The sequence below is a fragment of the Archocentrus centrarchus genome, chromosome 15 (assembly GCF_007364275.1).
Source record: "Archocentrus centrarchus isolate MPI-CPG fArcCen1 chromosome 15, fArcCen1, whole genome shotgun sequence".
In the NCBI taxonomy this organism is placed as follows: domain Eukaryota; kingdom Metazoa; phylum Chordata; class Actinopteri; order Cichliformes; family Cichlidae; genus Archocentrus; species Archocentrus centrarchus.
The window spans coordinates 6883885-6896126 of NC_044360.1; the positions used below are offsets into that span (position 1 = coordinate 6883885).

At 41.2% G+C, this 12242-nt stretch overlaps 1 pseudogene; it reads left to right on the forward strand.

Moving 5' to 3' along the window:
- LOC115793078 (contactin-associated protein-like 4) overlaps positions 1–12026 on the forward strand; it is a 90756-nt pseudogene extending 78730 nt beyond the window's left edge.
- The last annotated feature ends 216 nt before the right edge of the window (positions 12027–12242 follow it).

A 12242-nucleotide genomic window follows, 5' to 3' on the forward strand; every position in this document is an offset into this window, starting at 1 on the left:
ACAGATGAAACACTCGCATACAATAAAGTCTGGCATACTGTGAAAGATATGGATGATAAACACATCCCAAAGTTCCTTTTCTGTACATTCAGGATCACAAATGGCATAGTACAACGATCACAGGTCTCTCCCCATTACACATCTAGTTTGTTTTGTATTGCTGGTATTTCAGGGTAAACTTGCGCAAAGCCATTTATATTGCATTCATAGCTGATACATTTAAAGCTCCAATTTAAGCTTTGGTTGGATGATTGGTTGTATATACTAAAGCACTCACCATCCATTCAAGTGGTGGGGCTTATTTAAAAGCCCATTTTGAAGGGAAACCTTTTATTTTCTTTCAGATTGACCAGAATGCCAAAGAGAGCTTCAACCTGACATCTGATGTAGAATTCAACAGGATAAGGTCACTAGTTCTTGGCAGAGTGCACGGTAAGTGAGACAGCAAGGCCTTTCAGGCTGAAGAGCACTCAGATTGGCTAATTTCAGAGATGTTCTGCCATATCAGACAATGAGGCTTTCAAAACTTTCATCATGATGGCTCCATCACTGGAGGGGGTGTTGTCTAGACTATATAGGATATATATGATGTGAGCATAGCTCTCATTTTTATTGCACAAAATGACAAGGACATATTGGTAAATTGAAAAGTGCATACAGGCCAGAACAGCTGCTAACATGACAGCAACTTTTTCCAAGAATTAAGAAAGACAACATGCTAACAACTAGACAGTATAAAAGGTAGGAGGAGCTACAATGACATCTCACACAGGTTTCTGAAGCCATGATATTATGACTGTAACTGCCATCCTCATCTTGGTTAAAAAAAATGGATGCGAAACCATGCGCGCATTGGCTAACGATTGTTCAATCACAAGTTCACAAAATAGACTTAATTTTATATTCAATGCGACCCAAAACAGGTGACCAAGCCCATAAACTCAGCAGGAAAATGTTTACAGAGGTCAAGACAGGAAGCTGTTTTCCCAGAGACGTCTACAAGAGAGATCCTCAAATTCAGGCCTCGGGGGCCGGTGTCCTGCAACTTTTAGATGTGTCTCTGCTTCAACACACCTGAGTCAAATAGAAGTCGTTAGCAGGACTCTGGAAAACTTGACTGCATACTAAGGAGGTAATTCCCCCGTTTGATTCAGGTGTGTTGGATCAGGGACACATTTAAAACCTGCAGGACACCGGCCCTCGAGGCCTGGATTTGAGGGTGTCTTTTGCAGCCACAGAAGCCAATCCAACTTTATTCATAAAGCACTTTCAAAAACAGCAACCACCGACCAAAGTGCTGAACATGGGAACAAAAACACACCAGAACAAGAGAATACACAATAAATGGAATCAAAATTACAACACAAAATAAAAGCATCAATAAAATACAAAAGTAGAATGATGATAAAGCTGAGTGTATGCTGACTCCACTTTAAAATAATATTCTTTCACCATCTCTGCTCTTGCATTCTTATTAAAAAAGTAATCTGGTCCTAATGATCACACCGTACTGTACATTTTATAAAACACCATGCTCTGTCTTTTCTCCATAGATTATGATGAGTTGGATCCAGACCTGGCTCGGCTTGGCTCTCTGGGTTTCACAGGCTGTCTATCTACTGTCCTCTTTAACTCCATCAGCCCTCTGAAAGCTGCTTTGCTCCACCCAAACACCAGTCCTGTTAGAGTAACTGGTCCACTGATCCAGTCTATTTGTGGCTCCATTTCAGCCAACTCCTCTCATGTAGCAGAAACCACACACCACCTATCAGGTCAGAGGGGTACTTTCTTGCTTTCTTTACTGGTATTATTACCATCATAGTTCATTTGCACTTTTCTACACTTTTTTTCTACACTACACATTTCAAGTGTCTCCAGTGCATTCTCATCCGGAGCCATCTAACACTGCCATTCTGTCAGATGATGCTGGCATTGCAGACAGATCAGCTGAAGGTATTCTTCGTTGGATGCCAAGAGATAGTGGTCCTCTTTAAACAGAGATAAATTAGGAGCTTGAAGTGGTGGTGGTCGTGAACAAATCCCACTGTCTCCAATACAGTTTTGTTCTGTCCTTCACGTGGCTCCAGGTCACACTGGGATCATTTCAGAAGCAGAGCATGTTGTCTGCATGGGGTCACTGCAGTTTGCAAAGTTGACTAGATTTTCTTTACTCTTCCTGTGTCTGACTTCCTGCTCCCCTTACCTGATTTGTTCAGCTTGACACAGCTTGCATGGAAAAATACAGCCGGCACTATTTGAAGTGACACAGAGTGGCAAGCCGGTGGCTTGCTTTGATATCACTTGCTGATTTCTTTCCTTTTCAGTTAATTTTGGCTTTTGTTTATACTCTGCGGCTTAGTCAAAAAGTAGTTAGGAAAAGGTTCTGGTTAAAATCCGCCTCTTTGCAGTAACCGTGCATGTTGCAAAGTGTCGCTTATCTTTGTGCGTTTGAATGTGGCGTCAGGAGATCATTTACAAGCATCCGTGTGCGACACTAATGCCGTGGCACAATGCCAAAGAACACCTTGTGTGTTTCTCTGAGAGAGCAGCAGTTTGGGGCTGGTGTCCCGTAGGCAAACAGATATAACTGACACCTAATACGCTGGTTATTTTAGACCACACATGTCTTAAAGCACCATGAATACATTTTGAAAATATAATGTTATGTCTCATTACTATTGCTATAGATCAAGATGTTGCACGTCTTATTTAATGAGTCATTCCTTCCTCATTGATGTTATATGCAGATTTGGAATCACGCACAGTTAATAGGTGAAGACAATCTAGTCATGGTGCAGTTTCTGCTGGATGATGGTTTTTCTGCATTATTCCTGCTGCCAGGACAGTGTCAAACATCAGTGTTTTTTTTGTCAGCCTCTGCAGATGTTCTTTTTACAATTGCAAATGCAAGTGTCATGGAGAGGCATTCATTGTAGTGACATTATTCTGGTGGTTTGCATAATTAGACCATCATCATGAATGCACTGTTTGGTTTCCCTCTGCTTATTCTCCCATTTAAAATAACCAGTGCTATACCTTAGAAACAAAGTTATGATGCTATACTTACAGCAGCTTAGCAAGTTTAAGTTCCTACACATTGATTTTAACAGTGGAGGAATAGCAGTCATACATGTCGTGTGTTTTTCTTGCAAAAGTAAATCTTGACAGGAAATTAAAACATACAGATTTGTAATAACCAGTGAATGTATAGTTACCTTGAGAAAGTAATCTGATTTCTGATTACTCCTTTAAAAAAGTAACTTAGTTACTTTACTGATTACTTAATTTTAAAAGTAACAAAGTGAGATTAGAAGTTACTCAGTCACATTCAACAGCTGCTGGTGCCAGAAAGTGATCATCTGCCAAAAGCTATTTTTGGTACTTGCCATAAAATTATTGGCTGTATTTACATATTTACGTGTGTGTGTGTGTGTGTGTGTGTGTGTGTGTGTGTGTGTGTGTGTGTGTGTGTGTGTGTGTGTGTGTGCGTATGTTTATAATACCTTGTGGGGACAATTTTCCTGACATATACTACGTTGTGGGGACCAATTGCTCCTTGTGGGGACTGGAACCTTGTCCCCACAAGGGGAAACCCTGTTTTTGGGTCAGGGGTCAGAGTTAGGGCTAAGGTATGAATTGAGTTTAGGTTAGGGTTAGGTATGTGATGGTTAGGGTTAGGAAAAGGGTAAAGGTAAGGTTTAGGCTGTAGAAATGAATGGAAGTCAATGGAAATTCCCCACAAAGATAGCAAAACACACATGTATATACATATATATATAATTTTCAGTGACTTATTAGACAAGAGAAAGCAACAAATGCTCTCATTTGATTAAAATGAAAATGAAACATGATTGCCACTTAAACATTATTTGTTGAAATAGTGAATTTGATTCTTATTCCTATAGTCTAGAAGTCAGTTTGTTCACAGCTTTCATGCTCGCAGCATTCAATAGTTCAGCATCAACTAAGGAGCATTTGGGAACATTTGAATCCGTAGCAGTGAGTGAGAATCAAGATTACAGCATGTCTCAGCACCTAAGAGAGAGTGATAACGCCGACCCCCTTGACTTGGGTGATCAGCCTGAAATCCCTCCTGAATGGGGTGATCTTCCAGAAATCCCACTTGACCCTGAAACCGACACCCATTACTGGGGTTTTCAGCTAGATATCCAACTTGGCACTGATGCTGACCCCCCCCCCCCCCCCCCCCCCCCCAACCCCACCCCCACCCCCCGGCTCAAGTGATCAGCCAGAAATCCTACTTGACACTGAATCCTTCAGAAGTGCATCTGATCACAGTATGCAGGAGGAGAAAAGTCATCTGCAGGAGAGAAACAGTGAGATGGAGGGCCAAAATGAGCCACCAGGAGAAATCTGCAGTGACCGTAAAATGAATACACAAGACAACGATATGTGCTGCAAGCTCCAAGTCGCAGAGAGAAGAAATCAAGAGCTGCAAGTAATGTTCAATGAAGCACTGCAAAGAAATGTACACATGCAAAGTAAAGGAAGAACGGGATGAGTTACGCACAGAATTAGAATCCAAACTCCAAGAAATGAAGAAAAAATGAATCCTTACGAGTCATGTTTAATAAAGCCATGAAAAGAAAGGCAGACATGCTGAAAGAGAAATTACAACAGGATGCGATACGCACAGAGTTCGAAACCAAGCTCCAAGGCTTACAGGGAAAGCTTGATGAAGCCCAGAAAAGAAATGCAGATGTACTTAAAGAACAAAAGGAAAAATCGCAGAGAGAGCTGCAAGTTGTTCTCGAAGATTTTGACAAGAGAAACACAAACTCAAAACTCGTAGAAAAAAGCAAAAAAAAAAAAATGGAAGAATACAAGAAAGATTTGGAGCAAATGTGTGCTGAGATGCAGGGTAGGATCCAACATATGGTGCAAAAAAATGCACAACTGCAAGATCTGTACAAGAATGTCCAGGACACAATGACTGAAACGCACGAGCAGAAGCAACAACAGGACAAAATGCATAAAGTCGTGCACTGTACACTTCAACAAGTGCAGAGGAGAAGTCAAGATTTACAAGACATGAATGTCCAAGTCCAGCAATGCAATAAAGATATGCATGAGGCACTGAAAGTACAGGAACAGAAATATAAAGAAATGAAAGAAAAACACCAAAAAATTGAAGAACTTGAGAAAAGGTACAAGAAACTTGAGGAGCAGAATCCTGAAAGCATCAATAACCTGCATAACATCATATTACAGCAGAAAGGTCTGCAAGAAGCTACCTGAAAAAGAAAAAGCACTTCAAGGTTATTCTGGAATAACTCTGCTGCTTCTTTAGCTCCACCAGGACAAAGCTAGCCTTGTCTTCCACCACCTTTAATCCATCTTCTTGACGTTCACCTCTCCTCTCTGCCTTTCTTTCCTCTAGCCATCTTCTGTATCCCTTTCTTCTCTCTCCCTCCTTTTTCTTTTCCTTTCACACCCCCCCCAACCAGTCTCGGCAGATAGCTGCCCCTCCCTGAGCCTGGTTCTGCCAGAGGTTTGTTCCTGTTTAAAGGGAGTTTTTCCTCTCCACCGTCGCCTAGTGCTTGCTCACAGGGAAGTGTTGGGGGGGGTTCTTTTTTTTCCTTTTTTTTCAATATTTTTTCTTTTTTCATTTTTTCTTTTCTTTTTTATTATTTCCCTCTTCTCTATCCCTTTCTTTTCACCCTTCTCTCTTTCCTTTAGACTCTCCCTTTTCCTTTACCTTATCATCCCCAACCTGCTGTGTGGGTTACCTTTGGACTAAAAGCCAATATACCAGAACATTAGTGGGGTTCGGTTAGTTGATTATTCTAAATTGCCTATAGGTGTGAATGTGAGTGTGAATGGTTCACATGGACCAGGGCTCTCTCAGACCTGTGACAGACTGGTGACCCGTCCAAGGTGCACCCCGCTTCTCACCCTGGCAGCTGCAATAGGTTCCAGGTGCCCTGCAACCCTGGAAGAAGGTCGAAGAAAATGGACGGATGGATGTCATTTATGCTTTGAATACAACTAATGATATGCAGTAAGCACACAGGAAACTAAAAATAATGAAATTCCTAATCTGTAAAAAAGTTGGCGTGGCTGTGGCTCAGGTGGTAGAGCAGGTCATCTACTAATCGGAAGGTTGGTGCTTTGATTCCTGGCTGCTCCAGTCTGCATGTCAAAGTATCCTTGGGCAAGATACTGATCCCAAGTTGCTCTCCGCTGCAACCGTCGAAGTATGAATGTGTGTGAATGTTTCATAGAAAGCACTTAGCCATAGAAAGAAATGCTTGTCTGAATGTGTGTGAATGGGTGAATGAGGTGTGTCGAATGAAGTGCTTTGAGGGCTCAAAGTAGAGTAGAAAAGTACTATATAAGAACCAGTCCATTTACTGCTAGAGGAGGTCGTGAACTCTACAGTTATTGAGTCAGTCAGTATTGTGACTTTTACACAATATGCACATCAGTGCTCTGCAACGTTACATGGTCTGCCACTTTGTTGCCGAGTTGCCGTGGTTCCTATGCAATAACACCAGTTGCAGTTGATTGTGGAATATCTAGTATCCTTGGGCAACATGCTGAAGCCCAAGTTGCACTCTGATCCAAAAGTTGGAGTATGAATGTGCGTGAATGTTAGACAGTAAGCACATAGCTGTAGAAGGAAGTGCTTTTATGAATGGGTGAATGCAAAACATGATGTATAAAGCACACTTTTCCACCGACTGGGTTCCGGTGCCAGTATTTGAACCATTCAGCAGTTTTTCCACCGCGAACGCACTCTGTGAAGTAAAACGTATTTCCATTAGTACCTACTCAGCACGACCTGACTCAACTTTGCATGGTTTGTAGGCATTTCCATTATTACCTGGTACCAGGTACTTTTTTAGTACCCACTCAGCCAGGGTTCCAAGTGATCCGAGGAGATCCGAAAATGTGACGCAGAAGAACAGCATGCCACTGCACCTCCTTCACCAGAATGAACCGTGCCATTTCTTAAAACCCAACAGCAAGAAACGGGAGGCACTCAAAGCACCGGTTGAATGCCCAGACCGAGAGTTTGCAGCAGTAGTTTTGCAACAAGAGAGCCATCTGAAATGTGCACACAGCATGCATATTTTAACCCTATACTGCCGGGCAATCGCCACTGAAGTACCCGTTACCTGCCCCTACTAGCCTTGAACAGCTGGTTAACACTGAGCACTGAGGCAGCCAATCAAAGGAACTTTGAATTACCGTAATTACCTGTTTGTGCTATTGAAAAATGCAAACGTTTCTGAAAGCTGCATGGGTGGAGCTTCGGGGGCCAGCCTGGCGGCATCCTGGGTTCGCTTTTGACTGTGGGGGGTGTCCACTCGCCCCCGCTTCAGAGGGTGGGTGGATGTGGATTTGTCAGTCTTTTTCTCTGTTTATTGGTGTATATGGGTGTGTGTGTGTGTGTCTGTGTGTGTGTGTTTGTGTGTGTGTGTGTGGTGTGTGTGTGTGTGTGCGTGTGCGTGTGTGTGTATGCATGCATATGTGTGTTTGTATTTGCCAGAAAACAATTGCTGTAAACGGCTGTAAATGACTTGTTGACCTATAATCTGTGAAACATGTGTCAAACATATCTCTCATGAATGATATCAGGTCATTTTGAGTGAGAAACAGCATTTCTATCACAAGGTAGCAGCTGCACTCAGTTTTTGGCGGTGACTTTTTTATTCATTTTTTTATCAAGGTCAAAACTGTCACTGACATCAAAAATGTCTTTTTAAACAGAAATCTGGCTCAGAAGGCTGCAGAAATTGCAACAAATATAACATCACAGTTCTATAAAGATATTTAAGTGGCCAAAAAGCACTTGATTGACTATAATGCAGGTTCAGTAACACAGACTCCTAAAGATTCTTGCAAAAATTTCTTCATTTTATATATAAGCCCTTCATAAATCATGTTGACTGCACACTATTTACCAATATAAGCAAAGACATAACACATAAAAGCACATAGAAACATCGGAATCACTTTATGGCAGACGATTACTTTTTGGCACTGCACCGGCACACCCCCAACCATGAAAGGAGGGCAAGTCAACTGTGTTGAAGGGCAGCATTTCCTCTATTACATACTGTCCAACCAACTTCTTCAGGTCTCCCCCGACTTACTGGTCTTCTACCAAAGTCCAGCTTTTGTTGTTTAGGTGCTGGGGGGCTCCTGCATTAGTTACAGCTCTCTGCTTCACACCACCTGGTGCGACTCCAAATGTTTCTCCAAATTTGATGTAGTGTTCTTGATGCTAGATAGCACTTTGTCACCAGCACAGAGTGCACAACTAACCTTGCTATTGTCATCTTTAGCTGACACAAACTCAAAATAGTGCCTGCATTTCCAGCTGGAAAACACGCATCTGTCCTCCCTCCATTGTTCACATTTGTGTCGCTGTGAGGTATCACTGTCCTCATGCTGAAAACGTGACTTTATTGTTACATCGGGCCATACGTCACTCCCTGAGATACAAGAAGAAAGCAAAAATATATCTTTTTACTAAGGAACATGACAAAAATAGTACCGCACGGTGACTTGGATAAGTAACTTTAATCTGATTACTGGACTGCAAATAGTAATGTGTTCGATTACTCGTTACCAAAAAAAGGAGTCAGATTAGAGTAACGCGTTACTAACTTGTTACTGACATCACTGGTAACAACATGATTTATTGTAGAGTATGGAGACTTCAGGCGGGTTTGTTGGAGCGAAGTGTCAGCCGTGATGAGTGCAGCATCCTCCACAAAGGTTAGATACCGAGTAGTAAACAGATGCTTCAGTATTTATAATGTTCTCTGACCACACAGCTTGGGAATTATGTTTCCCATCTGGCTCAAATAATTAATATTACTGAAGCTCATATCATAGGCAGTTCTGTGTGGGTGATACCTCTCAAACGTCATGATGAGACCTTTGGGTCACTAATGCTATTTTCCACTGGAGTAATGGCCAGAAAATGAGGCAATTAATTTAAAGTAGGCATGAGAGTTTCCTTTGTCATACCTAATCTGCTCTGACTGAAGGTACCACCATACATGATTCCTGTCTCCCCCACTGCATTGTCTCTTTTGAGCATCTCTCAGTTTCTTTTTTTCTCATCACTAATGACTCCCTTGCTTTCTTTTACTCTGATCTGGTCTCTGTGCTTCCTTTTATTGTCTTTTGTGTCATTCTTTCTATTCCCCCATGATCCTTTTGCAAATGCCTTCTTTTTTCCTTTCTTTTCCCCTGCACTTTATCTTCTATTTCTCTGTTCTGCAGGCCAATCTGGATCAGTGGGAACAGGTCAGCCTTTAGTGAATGCCATCAGGAGTGACTCAGCTCTCATTGGAGGTACTCTTGCAGCAACCTGTTTCAGTGTGGTCCTGCCATTATCATCAATCGATCACGAGACAGAAACCATGTAGAAAGCAAGCGGGGACAATGTGATCTCAAATCAGTTAATAGACAGTTTCAAACCTGTGCTCCTACCAGATCCTTTTTCTTTAATTGGATTCATTTATAAATTTATTTTTGATACACCTCAGTGCAGAGGAACTGGCAATGAAATGATGATTAAAATTGAACTGCATGCTGTGCAAACGAAAGCCCACAGCTGCCTCTCAAACAGCTTGACTGTGTCTGAATACACAAAGGAAAACACGGCTAATTAGAATACAAATTACTTTAGACTCCAAGTACAATTCCTGTCAGTTTTTGTTATTGCTAACATCAGTGTAGATACCTTTAAATAGGTCAAATTGTCCAGGGAGCCAGGAGAAAATGTGGAAGAGCCTGCACTGCTAATGATGGAGCAAAGCAATTTAATGTGTTTCTGTGTCTGTTGGGCTACTGACCAGTTCCTTTAAATAGGAGTTTTATTTCATAATGTTTAGTTTCCAATTTGGTTCTTCAGTGCTCATTTGTCCCATTTGAAAATAAGACGCAAAACACTCAAATGTAACCAATATAGTTTCCTGATTCTGTTTTCATTTTAGAACAATGACTGCTCGACTGCGAGTTTCCAGAGGCCGTCTGTCATGCCAGGAAGCTCCTGATTTGCATAAAGTAGCCTAAACTTCATGCAAATAAGCAGTCAGCAACTCAAAGTGTCAAAGGTCAAAATGCAATAGACAGTGAATGGAAAGTGTGAACACATACCATAAGACTACAACTGACTTTATGTAAATGTGTAAATGATTTAGAGAGTTACCATATGAAACAAAAACGGTTCCATTGTAAGTGGCAATTTAAAGATTTATGCAAATTTAGTGAAACTTCTCTTCAGCTTTTACAGTTAACAGGTGTTATCAGTTTGTGATCTATTTTTTTTCTTTTGATTAATTACATTTATGACATGTTTTTAGGCTCTGTTACTGGTACAGCTTATTAAACCGCTCTATATTTATACTGACATGTGATAAAATAATATTCTCACCTGCATCTTAAACATATGGCTTGGTGTTTCATTAAGGATTCATCTTCCCTCCTTTGTTTACACCATATGGTTCTTAAAGCTTCATACTTCTAACTTTAATAATCATGACACAGATTTCCTTTTGATGACTCTTTCATGTGGATTGTGTTCGTGCGTACCTCTAGGAGCACTGCACCAAAATGATGAATTACATAAGGAAAAACAAATTATGACACTTCTTGACCAGCCTTACAACTGGGCGGAATGTGCTGGGGCCTTATGTGGAAGTCTTGAAACATTTCTGTGTGAAACTTTGTTTTATTTCAGCAAAAGACAAAAACACACAGAGTGTCTCTGTTAACAGTTCAGGAAAAAATGCTGCTCTAATAAAGCTAAGCTTTTGGCTTGCTTTCTTTTCATTTTGATAGTTTGAAAATCTGCCCCATTCTGACCACTTAGCGGTCGTCAGGTGTGATTTTAGATTTTTATGGGCTGAGTCATCGAACTTTTTGATCGCATCCTGTAATGACATTCAGTTGCTTTATAAGTAGAATTTATAGACTGTAAATAAAATAAGGACACAGCCATGACATCACCCATATTAAAGCCTCAAGCTGAGCATTTTGGTCATCACCACCTTATTGTTTTGAAGCAAACCATAACAAGCAAGGGGTGGATCTGACTGAGAACCCAAGAACACTGCATTAGTGTGTTAACGATAGAACACAGAGACCATAAACTCACAGTGTGTTTACTGAGGATGTAGATCAATCAAGGCCTCAGTCACACAGGCCTAGAGACTGGTCTCTAGGCAACCTCCAGTCACTGGGGTAAAATGTGTATTCCCGAGTGGTTGCTGGCTTTCTCTGCATGAAATTGATCACAAACAGGGTGCAGCATCAAAAACCTCCTTGTGATTGCTTTGGTCACTAGCAGACTGCTGTTGTTCCACATGTGGAAGATGTCAACTCGTTTGCAAAGTCACTAACTAACCACTATAGTGAAGCTTGAAAAAGAAAGAATGCTGGTTTACTTCAGCATTGGCTTCATTTTCAGACCAAGAAGGTATGCCCACTGCATATCTGCAGTTTTTGGTAGAGTTCCCTAAGATAGACTCACATCATCTCTGCCGTGCTGTTGTAACTTTGTCCATTTGTCTACTTTGCAGGTGTGATAGCCATGCTGATCTTTGTGACCGTGACTGCATTAGCCATAATGGCTCGATTCCTCTACAGGAGGAAATGGACATGTCAGAGCCAGGCGGTAAAAACAGTAAAACCCGAAGACCCAGAGCTGCCATTCAGAAGCCGGATTGCTTCACAGAACGGTCCCACTGAGAACCAGAAGGAATATTTTATTTAGGTGACCGTTCAACTTGCTGCTGACCAGGCAGTGTTGGAGCTGAGGGGACAGACAGTGATAGAAATGCCTTGTCAAGCCTCAGTGCTTTACACAACAAACCGAGCCTGATTACTGGCTCAACAGGACAGGAAGACACAGACAGAAGCAGAAACTCATCTTCTTTTGTTTGTTTGGTTTTTGCTTCTACGTTTTTGTTTTTTAAACAGACTGTATAAAGATGCTGTCAATGCCGTCAGTGGAACAACTGTAAATAGAAAATGATGTAACGCTTAAAATTATGACTTTACATCAATCACTCTTTTCAGTCTTGTTGGAATGATTACAGAAAGAGATGAAATGAAACTAATTTATTAGTTCAGATATTATGTGGATAGTGAATGTTTGCTTTTTGATCTATTGAGCTTTGTTCATTTATTTTCATTTGATTTTTTTATGGTTTTCTGTGTTCTGCTGCTGACCCCCACCCACCCCCCCATGTTTT